Below are 12135 nucleotides of genomic sequence, written 5' to 3'. Positions count from 1 at the left end.
AGATATCCAAATTAGCTGGATTTAATAAATGTGTATATTACTATTCCTGCTCCATTTTGCAAAGTTCTTGGTTCATGTCTTTCTATAGTTGTCTTTTTTTTATTGCCATTGTGGCAGAAGAAGGGGGAAAGAAAACTGATCTTTTAATTTATTGCATTACATTAGTTGCACTATAAGATTCTTTGAAGATGATTGTCTTGTGGATTCTAGTTCCAGATCAGTAGACATTTGGCTGGAAGGATTTATATTGTGTGCCTTGAGAATTAGGCCTTAAATCAGTGTTACTGTAGGCTGCAGAGGGTCTGGTTTTTTACAACTACAATAACTAATTCACTGGGGAAGTGCATGTGTGACCCTTTCCTGATATTCTAAGGGAAGTGTGTATTTGATCATCATTGCTTTAAATTCTAAAAAAGCAATACAACAAAAACATTAACTTTCCTATGTTTCACTTGGTAAGAGATTCTATATAGAGGGGAAATAGTTGCATTGGTTTGTAATTTGTAAGAGAATTGAACTTTTGATTCCACTGAGAAGAACATTTAGATTGAATTATATCAGGTTTGGAAGACATTTAAGCAGAACATTGCCTAAGTCCCTTCTAATATTTCTATTTTTCTGTAAAGGGCTTTTTCTAAAAGTAGTGGAAGAAATATTTCCTAAGAAAGATCTAAGAGTATAGATTTATGTTCCTAAACTCATTAATTTGTTTTTCTAACTATTCCTCAAACAGTTAAGCATGCATAAAAGCCAGGCTCTGCCTTGCAGAGAGATCATGGTTTGGTGGTAGAAGACAGAATGGGGGCTGGCACTGTGGTCTAGTGGGTGAAGCCTCCGTCTGCAATTCCAGTGTCCCATAAGGGTTTGTGTCTTGGCTGCTCCATTTCTGATATAGCTCCCTGCTAAAGGCCTGGGAAAGCAGTGGAAGATGCCCCAAGTCCTTGGGCCCCTGCTACCCATGTGGGAGACTTCTAAGAATCTCCTGGTTTTGGCCTGGCCCAGTCCTGGCTGTTGTAGTCATCTGGGGGAGTGAAGTAGTGGGTGGAAGATCTCTCTCTGCCCCGCTCTCTCCCTCTCTCTTTGTAACTCTGACTTTCAAATAAATAATTAAGTCTTAGAAAAAAAATGGGAATGAGTGTTTGCCATTCAGTGTGACATGTGATACTACAAGGGGAGGGTTCATAGTTTTCTGGAACATAGGAGAGGATATGATGAACTACCTGGAGAAGAATGCATACTTAATACAGGGAAGCAACATACTGAACTTTGTTCTCATGAGCTCCTAAAATTTAGCCAGTCTTAGTAGATCTGTGTGTTTTGTGTGTTCTTGGCAGTAAGATGTAATATGAATGAGATGTGGAAATTCACTGGAATTGGCCCTAGTCCAGTCTCCTCAACTCAAGAATCCTGTCTGTGGGATCAGTGCTGTGGCAAAAGGGGTAAAGCTACCACCTGTGGCATTGGCATTCCATATGGGCACCAGCTGGAGTCCTGGCTGCTCCACATCTGATCCAGCCCCTGCTAAGGTGACTGGGAAAGCAGTGGAAGATGGCTCAGGTGCCTGGGCCCATGTTACCGGGAGACCTGGAAGATGCTCCTGGCTTCTGGCTTTGAATTGGCCCAGCTCCAGCAGTTGTAGCCATTTGGGGAGTGAACCAGCAGATCGAAGATTTCTTTCTCTCTGTCTCTCTCTTTGTAACTCTGCCTTTCAAAGAAATGAATAAATCTTAAAAAAAATTAAAGAATCCTTTCTCTAACCACTTTAACAGTGGTCTTGTCTTGCATTTCTTTACTTCCTCATGAATCAGCTTGTTTCACTATGGAATATAAATCTGTTGGCTGACTCCCCCCGCCCCTTCCATCCATCTGTCTGTTGGTTCTATTATAGCTCTCCAGCACAAACAAAACTGATGCATTTTCTAATACAACAGCATTTTAAATGTTCATTTTAGGCTTCTGGTCAACTAAACACCCTAGGCATGTTTTTTTAAATTCATATGAAGGCTTTCAGACCTCTTCTGCATCCTATTTGTGTAATTGATTGTTTTGAATCTAAAAAGTTGGACTTTGCATTCACTCCTTTAAAGTTTGATTTGATTTTGCTTTAATGTTCCAATTTAAAGACAGCTTAAAACCTGCATTCTGACATCTCTTGTATTAACTATTCTTTCCTAGTCTACATCATCTATAAACTTGATTAAAATGCTGTCTATATCGTTATCCAGGTTATTGTTGACAATGTTAAAGAGAGCAGGTTGGGAAGACAGAGTTCCAGGGAGTCTTACAAAGGAGTCTTCTCCTTTGGAACACTTTTCCTTACCTAGACACAAATCAATCAAGTTCATTGCCTTATTATCCAAAGGATGTTGTGGATAAGATGACCATATGGTTCTCTCGGGAGAATCCATCCCAGTTTGTGTGGTTAAGTTCTGGTTTACACCTGGTATCTAGACATAATTAAATAGCATGTCTTTTTTACTCTCCAAGCTATTCTGGTTTTGTGAAGAACATTGTAGTTATCTTGATTATCAGAGACCACATGAAAGACTTGGGAGGAACTCTACAAACATGATTCAGGTCTAGCACTGTGGCATAGAAAGTTAAGTCTCCACCTGGTTAGAGTCCTGGCCTCGCCACTTCTGATCGAGCTCCCTGCTTATGCACCTGGGATAACAGTGGAAGAAGGCCCAAGTGCTTGGGCCCCTGTACCCATGTGGGAGACCTGGAAGAAGCTCCTGGATATTGTAGCCATTTGGGGAGTGAACTAGCAGATGGAAGATCAATATCTCTCCCCTCTTCCTCCCTCTCTGCCTCCCTCCCTCTCTCCCTCCCCCCTCCTTCCCTCTCTCTCCCTCCCTCCATCCCTCCTTCTCTCTCTGTATCTCTGCCTTTCAAATAAATAAAAATTAAATAATACAGAAATGAAATTTGTTTTCCAAAGTTGCTCTTAATTTGAGCATTGTTCCTGGCATTAGTATTCATGCTCATGCATTTTTCTAAATGTTTGTAAATCATTGCAGGCCTTTTTTTTTCTATTGGGAATTAAATTTAAATTTACCCATATTCAGTTATAATAGTTTTTGTTTACTGTTTTCTAACTGTATGCCAGGCCTTCATCCAAGTGTCTTAGCAATCTTATCTCATTTTATCTTCATCATAACTCTGTGAGGTCAGGATGAGTATCCATAATATTAAGTAGTGAAAGCAGCCATAACAGGTTAAAAAATCTTTTTGAAGGGCTCATATCTAACATAAGGTGAGAAAGAATTCAAACTCAGGCAATTGGACTCCAGAGTTCTTGTTCTGAATTGATTCTTTTCTCCATTTGAAATGTGATGCCTAGAAGAAAAATAAAGAAATGAAGAAATTGAGCTAAAAATATCCCTCCTCCTAGAAAATCATTTAAAGTCAGGCAGTAGAGTTAAGACAATATACATTTTCTGGGGTGCTAGCAAGAATGGATGGGATTACAGAGACTGAAGGACAAAGCTGCAGAACACTTCACAGAGCATCTGAGAAATGATCCTTAAAGCTTCCTGCAGACCACTGTGGCCCAGAGAAGTTCTTCTAGCCCTTGAACTTCTCAGGCCCTTAGATTGGCTTACAGTACTTGTCCTCCCTTTTTCCTGGCCTAGGGAGGGAATACAAGGCCACAGTCAGCCTTAAGAGGTATTTTGGGTAGTTTTTCTTGTAGGTGATCAGTTTCCCATCGTGAGAGTCCATGTCTATGTTGCATGCATGCAACCACAAAATGTTTTAAAGTAAAACAAATTAAAAAAAAAGTTTCTGGACCTTTTTATCATTTTAATATTCTTTATTGTAATGCCCAACACATGGAAACCCTCTATAAATGCCTATGGGATGAAGGAAGATATCCCCACACAGTTCTTTGCAATTCAGGAGTGAGGAAGGAGGGAGGATGAGGAGCTGCTTCATCACTTTGTCTTTCTAGTTTCTTTGTTTTTGATTCCAAATGCTCAGCTCTGCAGAGTCTTAGATGTGGAGCGTTTGGAGGATGTCACTTGCCAGGAAGGAATACCCCTTCCTCACTCTCTCCAGGCACGTTCTTCATTCCCAGACATGTAACTTATTTATGACGTTATGCTAATGAAGCTACTACTGCCAGAGGTTTGGAATGTGCCGTGCTCTATGAAAGGCAGAAGGAAAAGGACCTATAAATGCAAAGACTCTGGACCAGAGAACGTTTTATTATAAGACTTGCTTCTTTCCTAAAGACAGTAAACATGATGAATTTCTCTTTGCAACTGAATTTATGAAGATAGATGATTCTCTCTCCGCTTGTTTTAACTGGGTTTGCCTCATGGTCTGAGGTAGAGTTGCAAACCCACACAAATACATTTATTGCCATCCCTAATGACAGGATACTATGTCTTATGTATGACTGAGTGGAACTTAAGGAGGTGACATTATGCTTTACCATAGGCATGGAAAAGGATTCATCTAGTTTACATGTTTCAGTCGGGGAAGGCCCCAGTATTTTCTGTAGGGGAAGCCTTGGATGGTCCAATATCCTCCTCCTCCTCCTCCTCTTCCTCCTCCTCCTCCAACTTTTTGTGGTGCTCTTCACAGAGTCAGACTCAGGAAAAAAAAATCTTTTGCTGCGATATTTTCAAATGCCAATTGAGGAATTGGTGGGAGAGTTTTGTACTTGATTTTCATACATTCCGTTCACACTTTGGCTTTCTGCTGAGCCGGCACAGAAGGGAGAAGTAAAAGCAGGAGGAAGGGGGGCAGCGGGGGCTGGCGGGGGGAGGCGGAAGTTTTCTGAGCTCAACGTTTAAGTGTCTTTCTCACTGGAAACGCCATTCAAGCCCCAGTGCACATGCACAGCCACACGAGGGAACTGACTCCACTCTGCTAATGACGGCAGCGCGCATCATTGCCTATGCAGATCACAGAAGAAAGCCATTCTGCTTAGCTCTAATTCCATCAGGATCATTTACCTTTTGAAGGATAGAAAAGAATGAATTGAAGATCAAAATCATCAGCCTTATTTGGCTTCATCCAAGATTTATGGCAGCTGCTTTCAAGGGCAACTGAAAAAACCAACTGCGGAATTCACATCTGTACCATTTCTTGTCTTTCAATATTTTATAAATGTTATGAGCAAAGTCAACCTCTGGGGACATTAAAATTAAACAACTCCTATCCCTCTCCTATATTGGAATGAGAGTATATATCAATAATTGCTGTATTTAAATAATCTCATCTGTATCATACCTTTTAGGATTAGCTGTCTCAGAAGCTTATGTTTAGTTTACTATTCATTTGCCAAAGCTTGTTATAATGTGGTATCCATGTCTTTGTGATGTCAAAAGCATTAAACTTTGATTTAAATTGTTAATAATACAGTGCCCATTATTGCTAGCTTTAGCCTTGAATTCATTTTTTAAAAGCAAACATTTAAGGGATATCAACCGACATTTGAAATGAAGATATATTGTCCTTAATTTAAGTGCCTTGATGTGCAGCCAAAATAAAAATCAACTTATATTAAAAAAAAATACCATGAAGACATTTGCTGTGATCTTTGAGGAAGTAAATAAGGTTGCTTGGGTTTCCTTAGATGCTTTGATTAGTTTTGACAGCAAGAAATATATCTTGCATCCATATGATAAAAGACTACAATATAAATGAAGCTGATACAGTGGCTCACAAATTATCTCAAGGATCAAGCACAGTGGACAAAAATTGATAAGGCAAATTAGCTTTCTATTTGCAAGATGCTCAAGAGCTCTAAACTTATCTTTTTATAGCAAAACATTTATTCTTAAAGAAGTCCCAGGTGGAGGAGCGCCTACAGATCTTTGTGTGCCTTTTATTATTTACAACATGACTGCTTTTCTCAGCTAGGTCTGCCAATGTCTTGACTTTTAGTTGCTATGCTCCTGGTCACAAGGAAGGTAAAAATGTCAAATGTCAAAGGGGAATGGACACGAACTAACTAAATGAAGTCTGACTCCTGGGAAATGCTTCAGGTTGAATGATCAGCTGTTGCTGAAGTGAATGGTGGAGTGAGAGAGCTACGTGCAAATCTACATTCTGCCTTATTATCAGCTGGGTCACCTTGGATAAGTTACTTAACATCTCTGATATGAAGCTCAATATCTTTTCTGCGAAGTGGACGTTACTGATAAGTTCTTCACTCAGCTGCCCTGAGAATTCAATGATTGAACATATCTGTTAAGTGTCTGAAACAGTGCTTTATGGGTAGAAGGGGCTGGAATGAATGGTGATTCTGTCCCCTAACTTCTTTTCCTTATTAGGATTTAATATGCTATTCACAAAATAGTCATAAATGCCTATTTCTTAATATTCATCTTTGGGAATATATTATTTATTTAAATAATTCAGAGAGAAGGTTAGTAAGTATAATAATCACTTCTGAATATGGTCATGTACTGGGATCCCATTTTGTAGATGTGTCAATTGGAGAGAGGGATGGGAGGACAGAGGGAAAGAGAGACACAGACACCAGATGACCATCTTATATCCCTTAGGAAATGCAACTTGGGGTGCAGAGATACTGAGCTGAGGGCTTCAGTCTCAGGCTGTCATTCCAATACCCTTGGACTCTCCATCACTTAGGTTACTCGGGGCAGTTATCCTAGGTCTCTGACTAGTTCTTAGAACCCCCCAGGTTTCATTCTGCTCTGAGGTCTTTGCCCTCACTGTTCATCACGCCTGGACGAAGTTTCCTTGTGGTCCTAGCAGCCCAGCTAACTTCCTGACTTGTCAGATAGGAATTCTCCCGGGAGGCTTTTCATGCTCATTCTAACCAAGGTAACTCCCTCTCTACCATTTTCTGTACCGAGGCAACCTTTTTATTTTCTTTCACCCCTTATCTAACACTAAAATTACTGTTTTTGTTTGTTTATCATCTGTCTTCTCGTGTCTGTCTGCTTTCTTGCCCTAGCTACCATGCCTAGCTTGGTACCCACAAAGAAGGAGCTTAATAACAATAATAATGGTAATAGCTTAAATCATTCCTACTATATTCCAGCTGCTGTATTTAGATATGTAAGCTATTTAATCCTCCTCAAAATCCCGTTAGGTTGGCATTACCACTTTTCCATTTTACAGATACGGAAATGTAGATGCAGGGTAGTTATATGAGTTGCCCAATATCAGACAGCTAATAAGCTGAATATGAATCATAGAAATCTCACAGGTGAATGGACATGTGCATTTTAGCCATGATAGCCAACTTCTCTTCCAAACTGACTTTTAATGAGACTTGCTTGCTTTCATACCAATTAGATGATGAAGCTCACAACGTGCACCCTGGCCTGTGGGAAAACAGTAGAGGCGGACGTTCTTTCTGGCCGTTCCACATGTTTTCCCTCTGAAGCAGGCAGTAAGAACTCCAGGTCCTCCCTTTGAAGTAGGTCAGAAGACTTTGATTCCAGCAGTACTCTGCCTATACCTGGAGGAAAGGAGCATCCCCCCCCCCCCCATTTTTTTTTTTTTTAAATTTATTTATTTGAAAGGCAGAGTTACAGAGAGAGAGGTCTTCCATCTGCCAGTTCACTCCTCAAATGGACTCAAGGGCCAGAGCAGGACCAATCAGAAGCCAGGAGCCAGGAGCTTCTTTCAGGTCTCCCTCATGGTTACAGGGGCCCAAGGACTTGGACCATCTTCTACTGCTTTCACAGGCCATCGCAGACAGCTGGATCTGAAATGGAGCAGCCAGGACTTGAACTGGTGCCCACATGGGATGCCGGCACTGCAGGCAGTGACTTTACCTGCTACGCCACAGCGCCGGCCCTGGAAAGGAATATCTTTATCCTTGAAGTCACAGAGACACCAAGAGGAATATGAACATGCAGACATTTCTAGATTTCACCCAGTTTATTACCATGAGATTATATCTTTTTCTATTTCTTCACAACTATCCACTTCTTCATCCAAGTTAGTATAAAAACACACAGATTCCCCTGTCTCTCTGGGTCTACGACTCGGAGGGCTCCCATGCTATGTCAGACTTACACTATTCCATTCACTTTGCTCCCATTAATTTGTCTTTTGTTATAGAAGTCTCAGCCGTGAAGCAAGCAATGTGTGAGGAAAGAAATATTTTCTTTACTATATATGAAATTTTCTTTGAATCTGCAAATGATAATGATTTCATCTTTATCACCTTGCTTTTCTCCTCTGCCTCTCTCCTGTCTGCATTGTGTGCTTGCATTGGATTCCATGTTTTTCCAACTGATAAGGAGAGACAGAGACTCAATTATCTCTTACTTAAGTCACTTATGTAAGAAAATAATGTGGCATTCTGAAGTTCATTTTGGGGAATCACTTCTAAGACCTTAGTATCAGGTGTGAAACTTGTAAGAGAGGAAGTGTCCTCCCCTGTGGCTGATGAAAACAAGTATCACCAACACCCTGGTTGTGCAAAGCAATCATGGGGTGACATGTATCTTTTCCATTTTAGCAAGTTTATCTGCTGCTGATACAGTTTTCATGTTCTTGTCTGGCAGGCAGACATTGCTGGGATCTCTGTCTCTTTTATACCCTGAGTGTCACAGATGTTATTTTTCCTTTATTGAAGACTTGGTGCCCTCTGGAACACCAGCCACTGCACTGAGTGGTGTCTTGGGATCCTGCAGGTGCTTGGGCCAATAGCCCCCCATTAAATGTCTGTACCGCCACGATGGAGGGAAGGCCAGCCTACACTTTTCCCCTCTGCCTCCTCCTACGATTGTTGGCTATTGCTTTGGCAGTTGTTAAGTGCTGTAGCCCCTGTCGCCCACTGCCTTATTTCGTGCCAATTGTCAGAATGATGGCTCAAGGGTCGGTCCACCTCTCCTGAAGAGTCAAGTGTGTGGACTTTATGACGGTCATTTTCCCCATGGAAGAATTTTTTTTTTCTGATGATGAGGATAACTAGAAAGTACTAGAAAGTGTGACACCTAAGTCATAAGTAAGGTGTTAATTTTCTGTTTATAGTGATGTTTTATAAATTATGATTATATACTTTATGATAACACAAATAGCTGGATTAATTTAATCCACAAATATTCTGTGCCTACTAAGAGCCAGACTCTGCTCTGTGCACTGGAGTTCTAACAATGCAAGCAGAAGCAGGTGCGTTTCTGCCCTCACGGAGCTACTGGCTGGAGAGCCAGAAAGACCACTGAGTAAGCACATCGGTGTAAAGTTGTGACTCTAATGAGGTGTGCAAAGGACAAGGTACACTATAGGGATCGAATCTCGTCAAGAAGGTTAGGAAGCCTTCCCTGAGGAAATGACATTGAACTAAGCTGTGGAAGATGAATAGGAAGCAATAAGACTGTTTTTCAAAGAGGTTTTCTACCCATTATTTCATTTCCACTCTCCATGCTTCCTAGTGAGTCCTTTTACCACAACGACTCCCATATCAAGAAAGCTTTTGTGATTAGTCTCAGATCAGTCTCACAAGCAGCAAAAGGACAGCAGGGTCCACATGCCTGTCTTCTGACCTCTCAGAAACAAGAGTGACAGATTTAGGCTAAATGGTATTCCTCTAATTATTATTATGGCAAATCCTATTGAAGTTATTAGTTGACCTTTGGCATTCTCAAGGGTAAAATGGTATTCATTCACACTTGTTTCACAAAGCTACTGAGGGGATGTGATAGGATGATGCGATATGTTAGAAGTGTTCACTCCTCCCTCTTGTTCCTTCTCTTGTTCCTCTTTCTCTGCCACTTTTCCACTATTGTGAACTCTGTGGTGGGGTGAATCCTGTGATATCTGTTTGTTTATTCTATACTAGTTCTGGGAACTTCACATGGATACATGTATTTAGAGTAAATACATCTTTCTGATGTGTCAGAATAGGACATTGCACATCTATTCTTAGGTATCTAATAAATATTATGGTTGTAGAAAGTTGACTCTCCAATGAAGCTGTTGTTCACTGACTCAGAGGATTAGTTCAGTGTTGGTAATTTTTGCTCTAGTTGTCTTGCAGAGTTTCATAGGTAAGTTAATACTCAATTGTAACAACTAACTCATCTCAGCTTTCTGATGCATCACACTTCTCTTTCCTTTAAATGTCTTTTTGGTCACTAGGTTTTGGATTTGTATTGGCAAGCTACTTTTGGGAAGCAGGTGGCTTGCAAAGGAGAACGCATGGATTGTAGAGTTAGACACTCCCAGGTTTCAAATCTATGCTTAGACACCTGCCAGACGATGGCCTTGGTGATTCATTACTTAATTCCTTTTGTCTCAAGTTTCCTTGTTTAAAAGATATGAATAGTAATAGCTTCTTTACAGATGGTGGTGAAATAAGAGATAAGTAAAAAGATCAACATGTGAATTCTTTCTCATCTGTTAAATGAGAATAATTATAGTTCTAGTGTAGTTGGCAGGGTTAAATAGTATACTTCTTATAAAGTGCTTGGTATGGGGTTTGGTAAATGATAAACATTGGCTATTGTTATTATGGGCCAGATAGTGTGCTAAGTAGTAGGTGTGGAAGATGTGTGTGTGTGTATGTACATGTATAACAGGACATGTTTGGCATGTACTGAGTGGATAGCACAGAAACCATGATTCAGGTAAATCTCTGAGTTCTGTGCTGCCATTGATTGTGTCTTCGAAGAGTGTCAACCTTGAATGGTATACTCCACTCAGAAAGTCACTGAGCAACGTGAAATCCTTCTTGGCAGGAGTTCTTAGCATTCTTGGTTAGACTTTGGGGACAAGTCTGTAACCATTTTTCTCTGTAAGACCTAAATGACTGCAAATCATTGTACAGAGCTGGGACAAGTGAACAATGATGCATTTAGTAGCAAATCTTTATGTTATGGGCTGAACCCACATGTGGCCCAGTGCTACCTGAGCCTGCTTCCTGCAGGCTGAGCTCCTTCCCCTGGGAATGAGGGACCTGCCTCTGGGTTCCTCTGTCCAGACAGAGAGGAGGTGGGGCTGTGACTTTGGGAAGAGAGAAATCTCTTACCCCAGGCCCATATACCCCACCAAACTGAGTTCCCTCCTACAGCCTTCTTTAAATGGAGGGTGGGCTGGTGGTTGCCACAGGGCTGGGTCTGTCTCTATGCCTTCCAGATCGCCCTGGAGGGATAGTTGGTCTCAACAGCTGAGAATATTCTTCAGCATGTGAGGAAATAGCTCTTTTTGTTACACAGCTTGGGCCTTAATTACCATATAGAGACAATAGGAAAGTAAATTCCTTTTTGATATCCTGATTCAGGAAGAATTTTGCCCACAGATGTTCCTTTTTAAAAAAGACTTATTTTATATATTTGAAAGCCAGAGTTATACTGAGAGAAAGAGAGAGAGAGACAGAGAGAGAGACAGAGAGAGATTCAGAGAGACAGAGAGAGATTTCATTCACTGATTCACTTCCCAAATGGCTGCAACATCTGGGGCTTGGCTAGGCCAAAAGCAGGAGCAAGGGGCTTCTTCTGGGTCTCCCACATGGGTGCAGGGACCCAAGCAGTGGAGCTGTCCTCTGTTGCTTTCCCAGATGCATTAGCAGGCAGCTGCATCCGAAATGGAGCAGCTGGCTCCCATGAGGGATGCAGGTACGGTAGACGGCAGTTTAACCCACTACGCCACAGCTACGGCCCCGCTGCTGCACGTCTGATCCAGCTCCTTGCTAATGGCTGGGAAAAGCAATGGAATGAAGTTCCTGGCTCCTGTCTTTGGCTTGGCTCAGCCCCATCTGTTGTGGTCTTTTGGAAAGTGAACCAGTAGATGGAAGATCTGTTGTCTCTGTCTTTCCCTCTTTCTTTCTTTCTTTCTTTTCTTCTTTGTTTTTTATTTTTTTAAAGATTTTATTTATTTATTTATTTGGGAGGTAGAGTTATAGACAGTGAGAGGGAGAGACAGAGAAAGGTCCTCCTTCCGTTGGTTCACTCCCCAAATGGCCGCAATGGCTGGAGCTGAGCCTATCCAAAGCCAGGAGCTTCTTCTGGGTCCCTGGAGCTGAGCTGATCTGAAGCCAGGAACTAGGAGCTTCTTCCGGGTCTCCCACACAGGTGCAGAGTCCCAAGGACTTGGGCCATCCTCCACTGCTTTCCCAGGCCACAGCAGAGAGCTGGACTGGAAGAGGAGCAGCTGGGACTAGAACCGGCACCCATATGGGATGCAGGCGCTTCAGGC

The sequence above is a fragment of the Oryctolagus cuniculus genome, chromosome 1 (assembly GCF_051225735.1).
Source record: "Oryctolagus cuniculus isolate XC-2025 breed Fujian yellow rabbit chromosome 1, ASM5122573v1, whole genome shotgun sequence".
Classification (NCBI taxonomy): domain Eukaryota; kingdom Metazoa; phylum Chordata; class Mammalia; order Lagomorpha; family Leporidae; genus Oryctolagus; species Oryctolagus cuniculus.
Note: the sequence above shows the minus strand (reverse complement) of the source record.